The sequence below is a fragment of the Eptesicus fuscus genome, chromosome 2 (assembly GCF_027574615.1).
Source record: "Eptesicus fuscus isolate TK198812 chromosome 2, DD_ASM_mEF_20220401, whole genome shotgun sequence".
NCBI lineage: Eukaryota > Metazoa > Chordata > Mammalia > Chiroptera > Vespertilionidae > Eptesicus > Eptesicus fuscus.
In genome coordinates, this window is record NC_072474.1 from 12,852,079 (window position 1) to 12,867,180 (window position 15,102).

A 15,102-nucleotide genomic window follows, 5' to 3' on the forward strand; every position below is an offset into this window, starting at 1 on the left:
CAACATATGGCATAGCACTATCTTTACCAATAAAGCTCCTAGGGCAATGGAAACTGATGAGAAAATAAACAAATGGGACTACATCAAAATGAAAAGCTTCTGCACCACAAAAGAAACCATCAACAAAACAATAAGAAAGCCCACTGCATGGGAGAACATATTTGTCAATGATATTTCCAATAAGGGCTTAATCTCAAAAATTTACAGAGAACTCATACAACTTAACAAAAGGAAGATAAAAAAATCCAATAAAAAAATGGGCCAATGACTTAATTAGATACTTTTTGAAAGAGGACATACAGAAGGCCAAGAGACATATGAAAACATGCTCAAAGTCACTGACCATCAGAGACAAGCAAATCAAAGCAACAATGAGGTACCATCACACTCACACTTGCCAGAATGGCTATCATCAACAAATCAACAAACAGCAAGTGTTGTCAAAGATATAGAAAAAAAGGAACCCTTTTGCACTGCTGGTGGGAATGCAGACTGGTACAGCCACTGTGGAGAACAGTATGGAGTTTCCTCAAAAAAATTAAAAATGAAACTTCCATTTGACCCAGTAACCCCATTCTAGGAATATATTCCAAGTAAACAGAAACACCAATCAGAAAGGGTATATGCACCTCTATGTTCATAGCAGCACAATTTACAATAGCTAAGATTTGGAAACAGCCTTAGTGTCCATCAGCGGACAAGTGGCTTAGAAAACTGTGGTACATCTACACAATGGAATACTACGCTGTTGTAAGAAAAAAGGAATTTTACCATTTGCAACAGCATGGATGGAAATGGAGCACATTATGCTAAGCGGAATAAGCCAGTCAGATAAAGATAAGTATCACATGATCTCAGTCATTTTTGGAATATAATGAACAACATAAACTGATGAACAAAAATAGAACCAGAGACATAGAAGCATCAAACAGACTATCCAATCTATGAGGCAAGGCGGGGGGTGACGAGGTAAGAGATGAACCAAACGACCTGTATGCATGCATATGAGCATAACTAATGGGCACAGACAGTAGGGGGATGAGGGCATGTGCTGGGAGGGGAGTGGCTGGGGAGAATCAATGGGGGAAAAAGGAGACTAATATAATACTTTAAACAATAAAGAATTTAAATTTTAAAAAGCCTTGCATTTTATTTAGATTTATTTGTATTGTTTTTTATGTTTCTCCCCACTTTTATACTTGTGCTTCAGCTTAAATTGTTGATTTTTAAGAAAATTGCTTGAAGTGTGCAGACAGTCATTATAATCTGTATATATTCACAAATGTTTATTTTCCTCAAAAATAAAATTGTGGTTGCTTTAAAGTAAGTAAATTATTACATTAACAAATTTATTTTCTTCTTTTTGAGGACTAATTTCACAAGATTGCAGAATCTATGGAATAAATTATAATAGCAATGTTTAATTGTATGGGAGATAACAAATCATGGAATGTTCAGATTAGAATTCATGTATTAGGTAATGGTGGCCCTTTACCCAATATAAGTCTGTAACAAATTAGATACTCTCAGTATAAAAACAAAAATAGAAGTTTTAGATTTTTGTATTTGCATTATAGAGTCAAAGAATTACCAGTAAGAGAAATTTCATTAATTTAAGAAATGTAACAGAATGCACAGCAAAAAGAAATCTTGATGCCAGGAAGTATTTTATAGGTTTAGAATTGCAACTTGCTATAGTATACAGGTCAAGGTTTAACCACCAACTTGGCAAGAGGGTTTGAGGAAGGGAGGAGGAAAGTTTTGATATATAAACTTTGCCAATCTCCAGGATTTAAAGGATCCTACTTTGGCCCTAACCAGTTTGGCTCAGTGGATAGAGCATGGGCCTGCGGACTGAAGGGTCCCAGGTTCGATTCCGGTCAAGGGCATGTACCTTGGTTGTGGGCACATCCCAAGTAGGGGTTGTGCAGGAGGCAGCTGATCAATGTTTCTCTCTCATCGATGTTTTTAACTCTCTATCCCTCTCCCTTCCTCTCTGTAAAAAATCAATAAAATATATCTTTTAAAAAAATCATTAGTTTAAAAAAAATAAAAACAAAAAAATAAAATAAAGGATCCTTCTTTGGGGGATTATAAACTACTCTCTGAGGTTGGGGAACACAGATTTGAGAAGAGATGCACACAGCTGGCTTCAGCTAACCAATAAGGTGGGTTCTAAAAGTGTCCTCACATGTCCCCATTATTAAACATTCAATAGCTTTAACCACTATATTCCCTGCCAAAGGCTCTCAAGAAACCTGGGTGGTTGTATGTGTGTGGATGTCAGGGAGAGGCAGAGGAGAAGGGACTCTTTTCCAAATGGAGCCATGTCCTTGATGTAATATTAAAGGATAATTTAAAAAAAAAAATCTGCTTTATGTTTAGTAGGCTATTGAATACCTACTTTATAAAATGAAAAACTATAATTTTCCTGTAACCTAATCATTATTAAGACTTTTTATGTTTTGGGCCTTTTTTAACCCTTCTGGCTTATCATAAAATGTGCATTTGTTTCATACTAATTAATATAGAAAAACTCTAGTGTATAGGGCCCAACGAAACTTTAAAAATTGAGAAATTTTAATTCATATATTATGTTACATAATTCAGGCATTATGCAATATAATTTAACAAATATTAATTCATATATTTGCAGACACAATTTTTCAGGAATTTTAGAAAAATATCCTTTCACCTATGTTGTCTTGAGTAATTTAATTTTTAGAATTTTTAAATTGAATTATTGTGTAATAATTATTAAGGAGACCTGAGGTAAGTTGTTTAGTACTTTTTAAAGCTATTTTGCAAGACTGCAAATAAAGAATATTTGTTTAAATATCAAGTCAATCTAATTTGGAGAGAAAACCCTGAATATTGATATTAAGTGATCAAAATATAAGAAGTCCTTAAAAAAGACTTTAGCAGTGGAAATATCACTTTAAAAACATATAAGCAATGAAAATGTAATTTTTCCAGAATATATTCAAAGCATAGGATACCTATAATATTTATTCATTTTCACAAGATGAATTTTAAATATCTAAATAGTTTCAATGATCTATATGGATTTTATGTTCTCAAGCATGTAGAAATAATGAATACTTTTGGAATCCTATATAATAAAAGTCCAGCAACTGAACGACCAGAACGACTGGTTGACCTGTTGCTATGATGCACGCTGGTCCTGACCGACCCACTCAGGAGGCCCACCAGCCCTGTGGCAGCCACTCACTCCTTCAGTAGTCCCGCAGGTTCAATCTCCAGAGAATGGGCCAGGCACCCATGGACCAGCACTGCCTGCAGGATCCCAACAGCGCTGCCAGCCTCCTGGAACTCAGACTCGGGCACCATGGCCGCTTCCCCTCCCTAGATACTCTGCAAGGAAGAAAGGATATAAAAGTGGCTGCTGCGCCAGGGGTGACCAGCGGTGACTGCTCTCCCTGTGCTTCCTCCAGGTCACACGTGCTGGCCCCTGCCCGCCCCGCTCCAGATGAAGTGTGAGCACTGCACACGGAAGGAATATATTAAAAAAACAAAAACCGATGACCAAGAGAATGCCGCAGTTGACGTCTGGAGTCCAGCTCAGGAGAACAGAGAAAAGGGAGAATTCCATAAGTTGGCTGATGCCAAGATATTTCTGAGTGACCGCAGAGGAAGGAGTCCAAGTTTCTCAGCAGAATGCCAAGGACTTCTTCTGTGTCCTGAACCTTAATAAGGAATGTGATACCTCACAGCACAAGGTGTGTCCTCAGTCTCTGCCTTATTTTGCTGCTAAATTCAGCCTCAGTGTCACTGATGCATCCAGAAGGCTCTGCAGCTTCCTCAAAAGCGTTGGGGCGCACTGTCTTTGACATGATGATAGCCACGGACCTCAGCATCCTGGAGAGTCAGAAGGAATTTGTGCGTCAGTATCGCCAGCTCCGTGAGGAAGAGCCCCGGCTACCCATGCTGACCTCCGCCTGCCCCGGCTGGGTCCAATATGTGGAGGACATGCTGGGTCACCCCAGCACCCCCACCTCTGCATGGCCAAGTCTCCCCAGCAGATCATGAGCTCTCTGGTGAAGGATTACTTCACCAGATGGCAGAACCTGTCCCCAGACAAGATTTTCCACATCATTGTGGCCACGTGTTATGACAGGACTCTGGAGGCCTTTTGAGAAGATGTTCCCACAGCTTTGCATAGTTCCCAGGGTGCTGACCGTGTGTTAACCTCAGGTGAAATTGTCCAGATAATGGAGCAAAGTGACCTCACCGAGAATGTTGCCGCCATGGACACTCTGGAGACATGAAGGAGGAGGAGGTGAGGCTCCACGAGGGTGCCAGCTCCAACGGGTCCCTGGCACACATCTTCAGGCACATGGCCAAGGAGCTGTTCAGCGAGGATGTGGGGGCGTTCATCTACCACACCCTGAGGAGCAAAGACTGCCAGGAAGTCACCCTTGACAGGGATGGGGAAGTTCTGCTGTGCTTTGTGGCTGCTTACAGCTTTCGGAACATCCAGACGTGGTCCTGAAGCTGTAGAGGGCCAAGTTCCCCTGCCACTTCGTGGAGGTGCTGGCCTGCGGATGGGGTGCTGCTGTGACAGATGGAAGACATTTAAGTCACCATTCCGGTGTGTCCCCAGAGACCAGTGCCACGTGCAGGAGCTGTACAAGGAGTGGTTGAGGAGGGGAGCGAGTCCCCCCAGGCCCAGGTGGCCCTGCACACTGCCTAGCAGGGCCCAGGGCAGCCTGCCAGCAGCCAGGACATCAAGTGGTAAAGGTCCAGCAGCAGACGCCTGGCCTACAGGCCGCCTGAGGAGGGGTGTCAGATGCGTGAAGGAGAGGCTTTGCTTCTCTGTCATTGCTTTGGTTTTCAGAATTCCCTGCTCCCCATCTGTCAGCTCCCTCCCTCTGAGGGGCGCTGTCGTCCTCACATGGGTGCAACTGGAATATTGTATCCCCAGAGGATGGCCCCACTGTAATATCCTTTTATCCGATGATGAAAACATTACAAAGAACGAGAATGGCGACAGACTACTGTCCTTTAGGCTTAAAAAAAACACACACCCAGAAGTGTCTTGTGAAGAGCTGAGACTTGGTTCTGCCCATGCGCCTCAGAGAGATTGGATTGGATGAGGGCCACGGTTTGGCCCTGACTTTACCCACTTATGTTACTCTTGAAGGTGTCTTTGCCACAATGTGAATAAACTGCTACCTTTTGGAATAGGGGCTCATACGAAAGTCTGCATTCCCAACTTTTCTTGAAATGGATCTACGTTCTGCAGCTGTGGCCACCGTCCTGAGACCAGGTCCTATTGCTGGGAATCGGAGGGCACTGCAGTGGAGCCCCCATCCCCTGCCCTTTTACATTCAGGGATTGAACTGAACTCACCTTGGGGGAGGCCTGGCAAGGGTGACAGGTGTCACAGATGGAAGGATGGAGAATGGACAGGCGGACACCCTGCTCAGTCTCTCCCTAAGTGGGGTCAGGCAGATGAAGGCCAGCTGGCCCGCCCCACAATTGGGTGAGATAGCGTCCTCTGTGTCTGCCTCTCACCCCCTGGGCCCGGCCACTCCCCTCGGCTCCCGGCAGCCCTCTGTGTTCCATGACAGCACACTCTGCCCTCACATGCTGCTCGCCCTAAATGAGAAGGAAGAAAGCAGTTGGCCCACAGACAACTACACAGAAAGATATGCAGGCACCACAGAGCCCAGCACCCCGTGCACATTAGGGCCGTCCTGTGAAGTGAGGCCTGTGGCCGGCCTGGTGTTGGTTTCTAGAGCACTTAGATTTTGTTACCATGTGGGTGACATTCTTCTTGAACCCCTCAGCCTGTTAGATTTCCCTCATTCATGTGTTATTGGACCTGTGCACCCATCTGGGTTGATAACTGGGACATTGTGTGAAATTGCCTATTTTCTGCTTTCAATCTATTTACAGTGTGGTTTCATCCTCTGTGGTAACGTAGATCCATTTCTGACTATGGAATAAACAGTTGAAGTGTCCAAAAAAAAAACAACCTGCCAGGTGGCTCTCCACCAGCAGGAACACAGGAGGGATCCAGATCCCTGCTGGCAAGGGCAGCCCCACTGCCCGCCCGGAGGAGGGCGGATAGCATCCTGGCTCCCCCCACTTCCGCTCAGGACCTCACCCATGCACGAATTCGTGCACCAGGCCTCTAGTAGGTATATACATAAAAAGGTTTCTCTCTTCTCAAGAGTTAAGGAAAGATAATAGAATTAACAAAATAAAATACAAATGTTGTTAATATTATTCATCAAAAGAAGAATTCCAGTTCATATTCTTTAGTCTGTAAGATGGGGGAGCTATTGCATTACACAAAATACTGGTCAGTACTTTCACTCTGCACATTTTCCTTTGATTAAAACCATTTGTAGTAAATGATGACCTAGACCTTTATAAATGCCATTTCAACTGAGGTTTTGGTCTAATTAAATTGTGTCTTTAAAGGGGTTTCACTTCTTAGGATTATAAAACATTAGTTTATTAGTAATATATTTAAAGTGAGGTATTACTTCTTTCTATAACATCAATTCATATTGATTAATATTCCATTTTTAGACTAACACTTACTTGGCTTTATGTGAGAGTTTGTCTATCTGAATAGCATGAAAATGATTTTCCTTAAAAATAAACACTCTGCTGTTGTTTAGTTCTGCTTCTCCTTAAAACCCTAATAGATCCAGCAAGACTCTTAATCCTCCTTAAAGGTAAGAAGGGAGAAGAGGAGTGCATGACAAACTTAACCTTGAGTGAATCCAAGTCAGAAACACAGAATGCCTTAAAATTTTAATCCTAAAATCTTCCCCTGTACAATGAGAAAGAAAAATATTAACATTACTTAAATTACAACCAAGGATATAATCAGAGAAGTGGGATCACTGGGATCATGGGTCAAATGGCAGTTCCATTTTTAATTTTTTGAGAAAACTCTACAGTGTTTTCCATAGTGTCTGTGCCAACCTGTGTTCCCACTAAAGGAAATAAACCAGTCAGAGAAAGACAAATATCATATGATCTCACTTAATTATGGTATCAAAGATAAAATAAACTGACAAATAAAATAGAACTAGAGGCATGGAAACATGGAACAGACTGAAGAATCTCAGAAGAGGGTGGGCAGGAAAAGATTAACCAAGGAACTTAAATGTATATATGCATTTCCCATGGACACAGACAATAGGGTGGTGAAGGCCTGGGGTCAGGTGGGAACCTGGTGGAAGGGGACTATAGGGGAGAAAAGGGGGGACATCTGTAATATTCTCAACAATAAAGATTTTAAAAATATATAACCTAAAATCTTTCTAAACTAGGTCTTTCTAACTGGTCATAAGCAGTTAATAACATTCTACATCTATATAGTAATAGATTTTTTGTGACAGAAAGAATTTTTATAATATTCTAGGGCCTGAACATTAGTTCCTGCTGTACATATGGGGAAACTTAGACCAAGAAAGCTCTTTGCAGTATGCAGTTACTTTTCTCCTGCCTTATCTTGGTATTGGGAGAAACACCTGGAAGTGAGAAAAGTATATATTACCAGCCCAGTTCTGTAGATTAAAACCCTGTTTTGTAGGTTAAAAATCTGTGGTATGGAAAAGTTCGTTTCTAAAGTTACCCAGTTCATTATCAGTAATCACAGTGCTCTATGAATGTCAAATATTTTAGCTTTATTTAAAAATACAGGGAAAAATAAATACCTGCCTATGCAAGGTTCTTGAAGTTAATGTGTATGACAATGGTTTGTAGCTATATATGTGATAAAAGTGTTAGTTCTTAGTCCTTTGCTGCCATGGTAAGTGGCTGATCATCATCTATACCTTTTTGTATAACTTATTTATATATAACCAATTATAACCCTAAATACACAGGAAAAGAAAGTCCACTGGCAGGTGCTTTCAAGGTAATATCACTGTTTTTCCTTAATAGTCCATCTGAAATATCTAAGGAGTATCTACTTGGAATGGTGTATGTTGAAAGGGAATAAATGCTTTTTCATATTAACCATGATTTTTAAAACTTCATTAACAATTAATGTAACCCTAGCTGGTTTGGCTCAGTAGATAGAGCATTGGCCTGCAGACTGAAGGGTATTGGGTTCAATTCCAGTCAAGGGCATATGCCCAGGTTGCTGGCTCAATCCCCAGTAGGGAGCGGCATGCAGGAGGCAGCTAATCAATTATTCTCACTCATCATTTATGTTTCTATCTCTCTCTCCCTCTCCCTTCTTCTCTTAAATCAATAAAAAAAATAATGCAAAAGAAGGTTTGAAAATAATATGTGTTGATTTTGGGAATAGTGTAACTAAATAGGTAATCCAAGCTAACTTATAGGACCACCTGCTCTAAAAATCAGTGTGTGTGTGTGTGTGTGTGTGTGTGTGTGTGATGAGAGAGAAACAATTTTAAAAGCCTAAGACACACTATATAGCATAGTGGTTATGATCCCAAGTTTAAGTTTTATTTACCGTGTCTGCCATACCTTATGACTTTGGGCAACCAGTTTAACTTCTCTGAGTTTCTTTATCTGTAAAATTTAGATGAAAATGCCACAACACACAGTTAATAGAAATATGCCATGAGCCGAAACCGATTTGGCTCAGTGGATAGAGCGTTGGCCTGCGGACTCAAGGGTCCCAGGTTCGATTCCGGTCAAGGGCATGTGCCTTGTTTGCGGGCACATCCCCAGTAGGGGGTGTGCAAGAGGCAGCTGATTCGATGTTTCTCTCTCATCGATGTTTCTGGCTCTCTATCCCTCTCTCTTCCTCTCTGTAAAAAATCAATTAAAAAAAAAAAAAAAGAAATATGCCATGAGATAATATTTGTAGAACACATAGAAAAGCTCCTGGCATAAAATAATTGCATAATGTAAAAATAAAATAATATTTTTAAAAAATATTAATATAATCCAAATGTTTATCATTTTGCTTTTTATTGTTTTCATTTACTTATACTTTAGGAAAATTAGAAATTTATTCTAAGTTTATAAATTATTTTTTAGTCAGATCTCTGACCTAACCAAAATATTACTTTATTACTAGTATATACTGAAACATGATTTTCATTCTTTTGTGAAAATATGCAAGTCAATATTACTATTTTCTTGAGGTCTTTACAAGCATTGGCTTTTGTTAAAGACTAGATTACCTTGCATAGTTTAATCACCAAGAAAATAATTTTAAAAACCCAGATTTAGATATCTGAAATCTACTTTTCAGCAATCTTGAGAAAGAAAAACAAAGTTGGAGGAATAACAATACCATATTTCAAGTTGTACTACAAAGCCACTGTATTCAAAACAACCCGGTACTGGCACAAGAACAGACATATAGATCAATGGAACAGAACAGAGAACCCAAAAATCGACCCAAGCCATTATGCTCATTTAATATTTGACAAAGGAGGCAAGAGCACACAATGGAGTCAAGACAGTCTCTTCAATAAATGGTGTTGGGAAAATTGGACAGCTACATGCAAAATAATTAAATTAGACCACGAACTTACACCATACACAAAAATAAACTCAAAATAGATACAGGACTTAAATGTAAGACGTGAAACCATAAAAATCATAGAAAAATCATTATCAGCAAAATCTGACATCTCTCATAGCAACATGTTTATAGATACATCTCCTAGGACAATGGAAATTAAGGATAAAATAAACAAACGGGACTCCAGCAAAATAAAAAACTCCTGCACAGCAAAAGAAGCCATCAAAAAAATAACAAGAGTGCTGACTCGATGGGAGAACATATTTGCCAATGATACATCTGATAAGGGGTTAACCTTTAAAATCTACAGGGAACTCATACAACTTAACAAAAGGAAGATAAACAACCCAATAGAAAAATGGGCAAAGGACCTCAATAGACACTTCTCCAAACTGGACATACAGATGGCCAAAAGGCACATGAAAAAGTGCTCAAAGTCATTGATCATCCAAGAGATGCAAGTCCAAATGACAATGAGCTACCACCTCACACCTGTCAGAATGGCTATCATCAACAAATCCACAAATGACAAGTGTTGGCAAGGATGTGGAGGAAAGGGAACTCTCTTGAACTGCTGGTGGGAATGCAGACTGGTGCAGCCACTGGGAAAAACAGTTTGGAGTTTACTTAAAAAATTAAAAATGGAACTACCATTTGACCCAGCTATCCCACTTCTAGGAATATATCCCAAAAACTCAGAAACACTCATCAGAAAGAATATATGCACCCCTATGTTCATAGCAGCACAATTTACAATAGCTAAGATTTAAAAACAGCCTAAGTGCCCATCAGCAGATGAGTGGATTAAGAAACTATAATATATCTATATAATGGTATACTATGCAGCTGTAAAAAAAGAAAGAACTCTTACTGTTTGCAACTGCATGGTTGGACCTGGAGAGCATTATGGTAAGCAAAATAAGCCAGTCGGGGAAAGATAAGTATCACATGATCTCACTCATATGTGGAATCTAATGAACAACATAAACTGATGAACAAAATAGACCCAGAGACATAGAAATATCAAACCTCAGAGGGAAGACAGGGGTGGGTGAATGGGATGGTGGGGGAGAGGAGAGAGAGAACAACCAATGAACTCATACTATATGTATAGTATAGTATAGTTCAAAGACACAGACATTAGGTGTTGAAGGTGTGGGGGCAAAGAGGGTGGGAGAGGGCAATGGGGGAAAAAGGGACATATGTAATACCTTCAACAATAAAGATTTATTTAAAAAACACACAATACTACTTGAAGTTGGAGAAAAAAAAGGAATCTACTTTTAGATAAACCTGTCCAAGAATAATTTTGATGTCTGCTTTTAAATCTCATCCCAGTTTACTATTTTATGGTGATTTGAGTTTAATCATGGGAGGAACTCTGCCATCCATTAATCTTATTCTAGGTAAATGTGTATATCTTTACTGTTATTTGTAATTAGAGGGCACAGCGCATGAAATCGAGCCAGACCCAGAGTCCCGCCCACCACCGAAGCAGGACCCATCAATGTATCTCCTGGTGACCAGTTGTTTGGTCGTTCCAGCATTACGGCCACTGGCTTTTTATAATATAGATACTCCATATGTCTACCTTATTTTGCAAAGGAAAGATATTGCTTATTTTTGATCCAAAATTAAATTCTCCCACCAATAACTTTTTCATAGTTAATAATGTAGAGGTTAAGACTGAAGTCATATCATTAGATAGGTCATTTAATCCCTCTCTACCTCATTATTTTCTGCTATAAAATGCACTAATAATAATACCTACTAATAGGTTATTATGACTATTAAATGAATGGACATATGCCAAGGACTACAATAGTGCTTGGTGCATAAATGTTCAATTAATGTTAACTATTATTTTTGTGTAAGAAAATGCACATAAGAAATCACTTGGATTCAAATATTTCAAGAGCAAGTGTTGAAGTTAGAGTTAGTCAGCAATTATTGAGGGTATGAACATATCTATGGTATATTTTCACATCATTCAAATAATTATGTAAATTCTTAACAGTTGTTTTTTTTTTTTAACTCAAAGAGTTTTTATCTAAAACATACTTTCCTTTCTTTCTATGGTATAGGTAATACAATTTATAACAAATAGATAATGTTATATCATGGCTCTCTGGAGATAATATAGTTTTCCTCAGAGGCAGAATTGAAATGAGGATGTATCATTTCTGGGATCAGATCATTAGGTATAACATTAAGTTTGAAAAATATCAGACAAAAATCAGTCACATGCATTATTAATTCCTCAACACACTAAGACTAAAAAAAAAGACTTCAGAGAGTAAGGCAAAAAAGGATAGAGAAGAAAACCTTTTTTCATAAGAAAGAAGTAAATTAAACAAGTTTTTCACATAAGCCATTAAATCTTCCTTAAAAATAGATAAAGGGAAAAAAAATACATCAACCCCCAAAACAGAGATTTGAAGGGAAGAGCAATTAGCCCAAGGCCATAAGAAGAAAAGCACTTTTTGTTTGTTTGTTTTCAAAGCAATCAAATCAGGTTCTGAAATAGCTTTTCAATTTTCTCCTTCTTAGTGAAAACAAACATCACACAAATCTCTATGTGAAGGGAATGCTGTGAAAAATAATTTCTCCAAGCAAATTTGCATGTGCCCACAAACCAAAAACATTTGAATGGACATTTAATTTATTTTAAATTATGTCAACTTTTATTTATTAATATACTTTGTAAGACTTTGTGGTTAAAATAATTATTTATGCTGTTTTTAGATTTAAAAACTCAACCATTTAGAGAAAGGATATTATCATGTTACATTAAAATACATGTGTGTACAAATACATTAAAAATTTTTAAAAGATAAAAAACCCAATAAAAAAATGGGCAATGGACCTAAATAGATACTTTTCGAAAGAGGACATAAGGAATGCCAAGAGACATATGAAAACATGCTCAAAGACACTAATCATCAGAGAGATACAAATCAAAATGACAATGCGGTACCATCTCACACCTGTCAGAATGGCTATCATCAACAAATCAACAAATGACAAGTGCTGGTGAGGATGCGGAGAAAAAGGAATCCTCGTGCACTGCTGGTGGGAATGCAGAATGGTGCAGCCACTGTGGAGAACAGTATGGAGTTTCCTCAAAAAACTAAAAATGGAACTCCCATTTGACCCACTGATCCCACTTCTAGGAATATATCCCAAGAAACTAGAAACACCAATCAGAAAGGATATATGCACCCCTATGTTCATAGCAGCAAAATTCACAATAGCTAAGATTTGGAAACAGCCTAAGGGCCCATCAGCAGATGAGTTGGATTAGAAAACTGTGGTACATCTACACAATGGAATACTACACTGAGGTAAAAAAGAAGGAATTCTTACCATTTGCAACAGCATGGATGGAACTGGAGAGCATTATGCTAAGCGAAATAAGCCAGTCAGAGTAAGATAAATATCACATGATCTCATTCATTTATGGAATATAATGAACAATATAAACTGATGAACTAAAACAGATCCAGAGACAGAGAAGCATCGATCAGAACATCAAACCTCAGAGGGAAGGTAGGGGAGGGTGAGGGTAAGGGGGAGAGATCAACCAAAGGACTTGTATGCATGCATATAAGCCTAACCAATGGACACAGACACCAGGGAGGTGAGGGCATGAGTGAGGTTTGGGGGCAATAGGGAGATAAGGACACATGTGTAATACCTTAATCAATAAGAAAATACGTAAAAAACATTAAGATTAAATAAGTTCATACCAACAAAGTAAAGTGATTACTTAATTTTTGTTAATTATGGTTGACATTTAAATCAGGTCCTACTAATCTGATTATTTAAATTTCCATTTTTTAATATTTTATATATTAATGCTATAGTTGTTTCTTTCAGTATATGTTTTGTCATTTCCTTAGTTGTTGCCATAGTGATTACAGTTTACATCTAAATTCAAAACAACTTAAATCACATTAATATGTAAATCACATTAATATGTACAGATGATGTGTTATAGAATTGTACACCTGGAGCCTATATAATTTTATTAAAAATAAAATAAACAAATCACATTAATATCAAGTTAATTTAAATGGTATATAAAAATTTGCTCCATTATAGCTCCATTTTTTCTACATCTTGTACAATTATTTTCATGCATATTACATGTTTATGCATTTAGAAGCCCATTAATACCATTTAAAAATATTATTTTATGCAAATATATTTTAAATCAGATAGTAGAAGAATATAAACAAACCTACATTTATATTGTCTCTTATTTTCCTATAGAGTTACCTTTACCACTTAAATATTTTGTGTGGATTAATATCCTTTTATTAAAGCCTGAAAAACTCCCAGGGCATGTCTGTTAGCAAATAATTCTCAGTTTTTATCTTGGAATGTCTTAATTTCTCATTTAGTTTTTAAGAATAGCTTTTCAGAACATATAATTTTGGGTTTACAATCTCTTTTCTCTCAACACTCTGAATATACTATCCCACTTTTCTCTAACCTCCATGTTTTCTGAGAAGTCATCTGGCAACATTATTGAGGATTGTTTGTATGTGAGGAGTCACTTTTTTTTTCTTGCTACTTTAAAAAATTCTCTTTGTACTTGTCTTTGGAAGCTTTGACTATGATATATTGACACATTAATCTCTTTGAGTCTATCCTACTTGGTGTTCACTAGCTGTGATGATTGATGTTGTTCATCACATTTGGAAAGTTTTCATCCAGTATTTTTTCAAATATTCCTTCTCTCTCTCTTTTCTTTAGGGATCTTTCATTATACATATGTTGGTATGCTTGATGCTGTTCCACACATCTTTGAGGTTCTGTTCACTTTTCTTCATTCTTTTCCCCCCAGTTCTTTAAAGTGGATAATCTAAATTGACTTACTTTTCATTCACTGATGCTGCCTATTCAAATCAGCTATTGTGACTCTATAATAATTTCTTTTTATTTCTGTTCTACTTTCAACTCCAGAATTTCTATTTGACTCTTGTTTATTATTTCTATCTTTTTATTGATACTTTTTATTTGCTAAGAACTCTTTCTCATACTTTCCATTAGTTCTTCAGATTTAGCTCTCTTTAGTTCATTGACCAATTTAAAATGCTGATTTAAAGTGTTTGGGGCAATATCTATTGACTGCTTTTATTCTGTGTATGGTTCCTACTTTCCTGCCTGTTTGCACATATAATTTTTAGTGTTGTTGAAAACTGGAAATTTTAAATAATATAATGGTCCAACTCTAAAAATTAGATTGTTCCCCTTTCTCCAGGGTTTGTTATTTTTTCTGTTTGTTTAGTTACTTTCTTGGACATATTCTGTGGAATATGCATTTTTGTCATAAGTGCTGCTGGTCAACTAATGACTGAACACAGATTTCCTTCAGTCTTTTTTTATTTTTACTGGAGGCCCGGTGCATGAAATTCATGCACAAGAGTCCCTCAGCCCAACCTGCACCCTCTACAATCCAGGAGCTCTCAGGGGATGTCCTACTGATGGCTTAGGCCCACTCCCCGTGATTCTCTGCTCTCTGCAGGGCCTGGAGGTTTCACTGCAGCCATGGAGATGAAGCCCCCATGCCCTGCTCTCCACTCTCTGCTGGCCTCCCC

At 38.1% G+C, this 15,102-nt stretch overlaps 1 pseudogene; it reads left to right on the plus strand.

Moving 5' to 3' along the window:
- The first annotated feature begins 3,490 nt into the window (after window positions 1–3,490).
- LOC103299780 (nuclear prelamin A recognition factor-like) lies at window positions 3,491–4,714 on the plus strand (annotated as a pseudogene).
- Window positions 4,715–15,102: the final 10,388 nt, after the last annotated feature.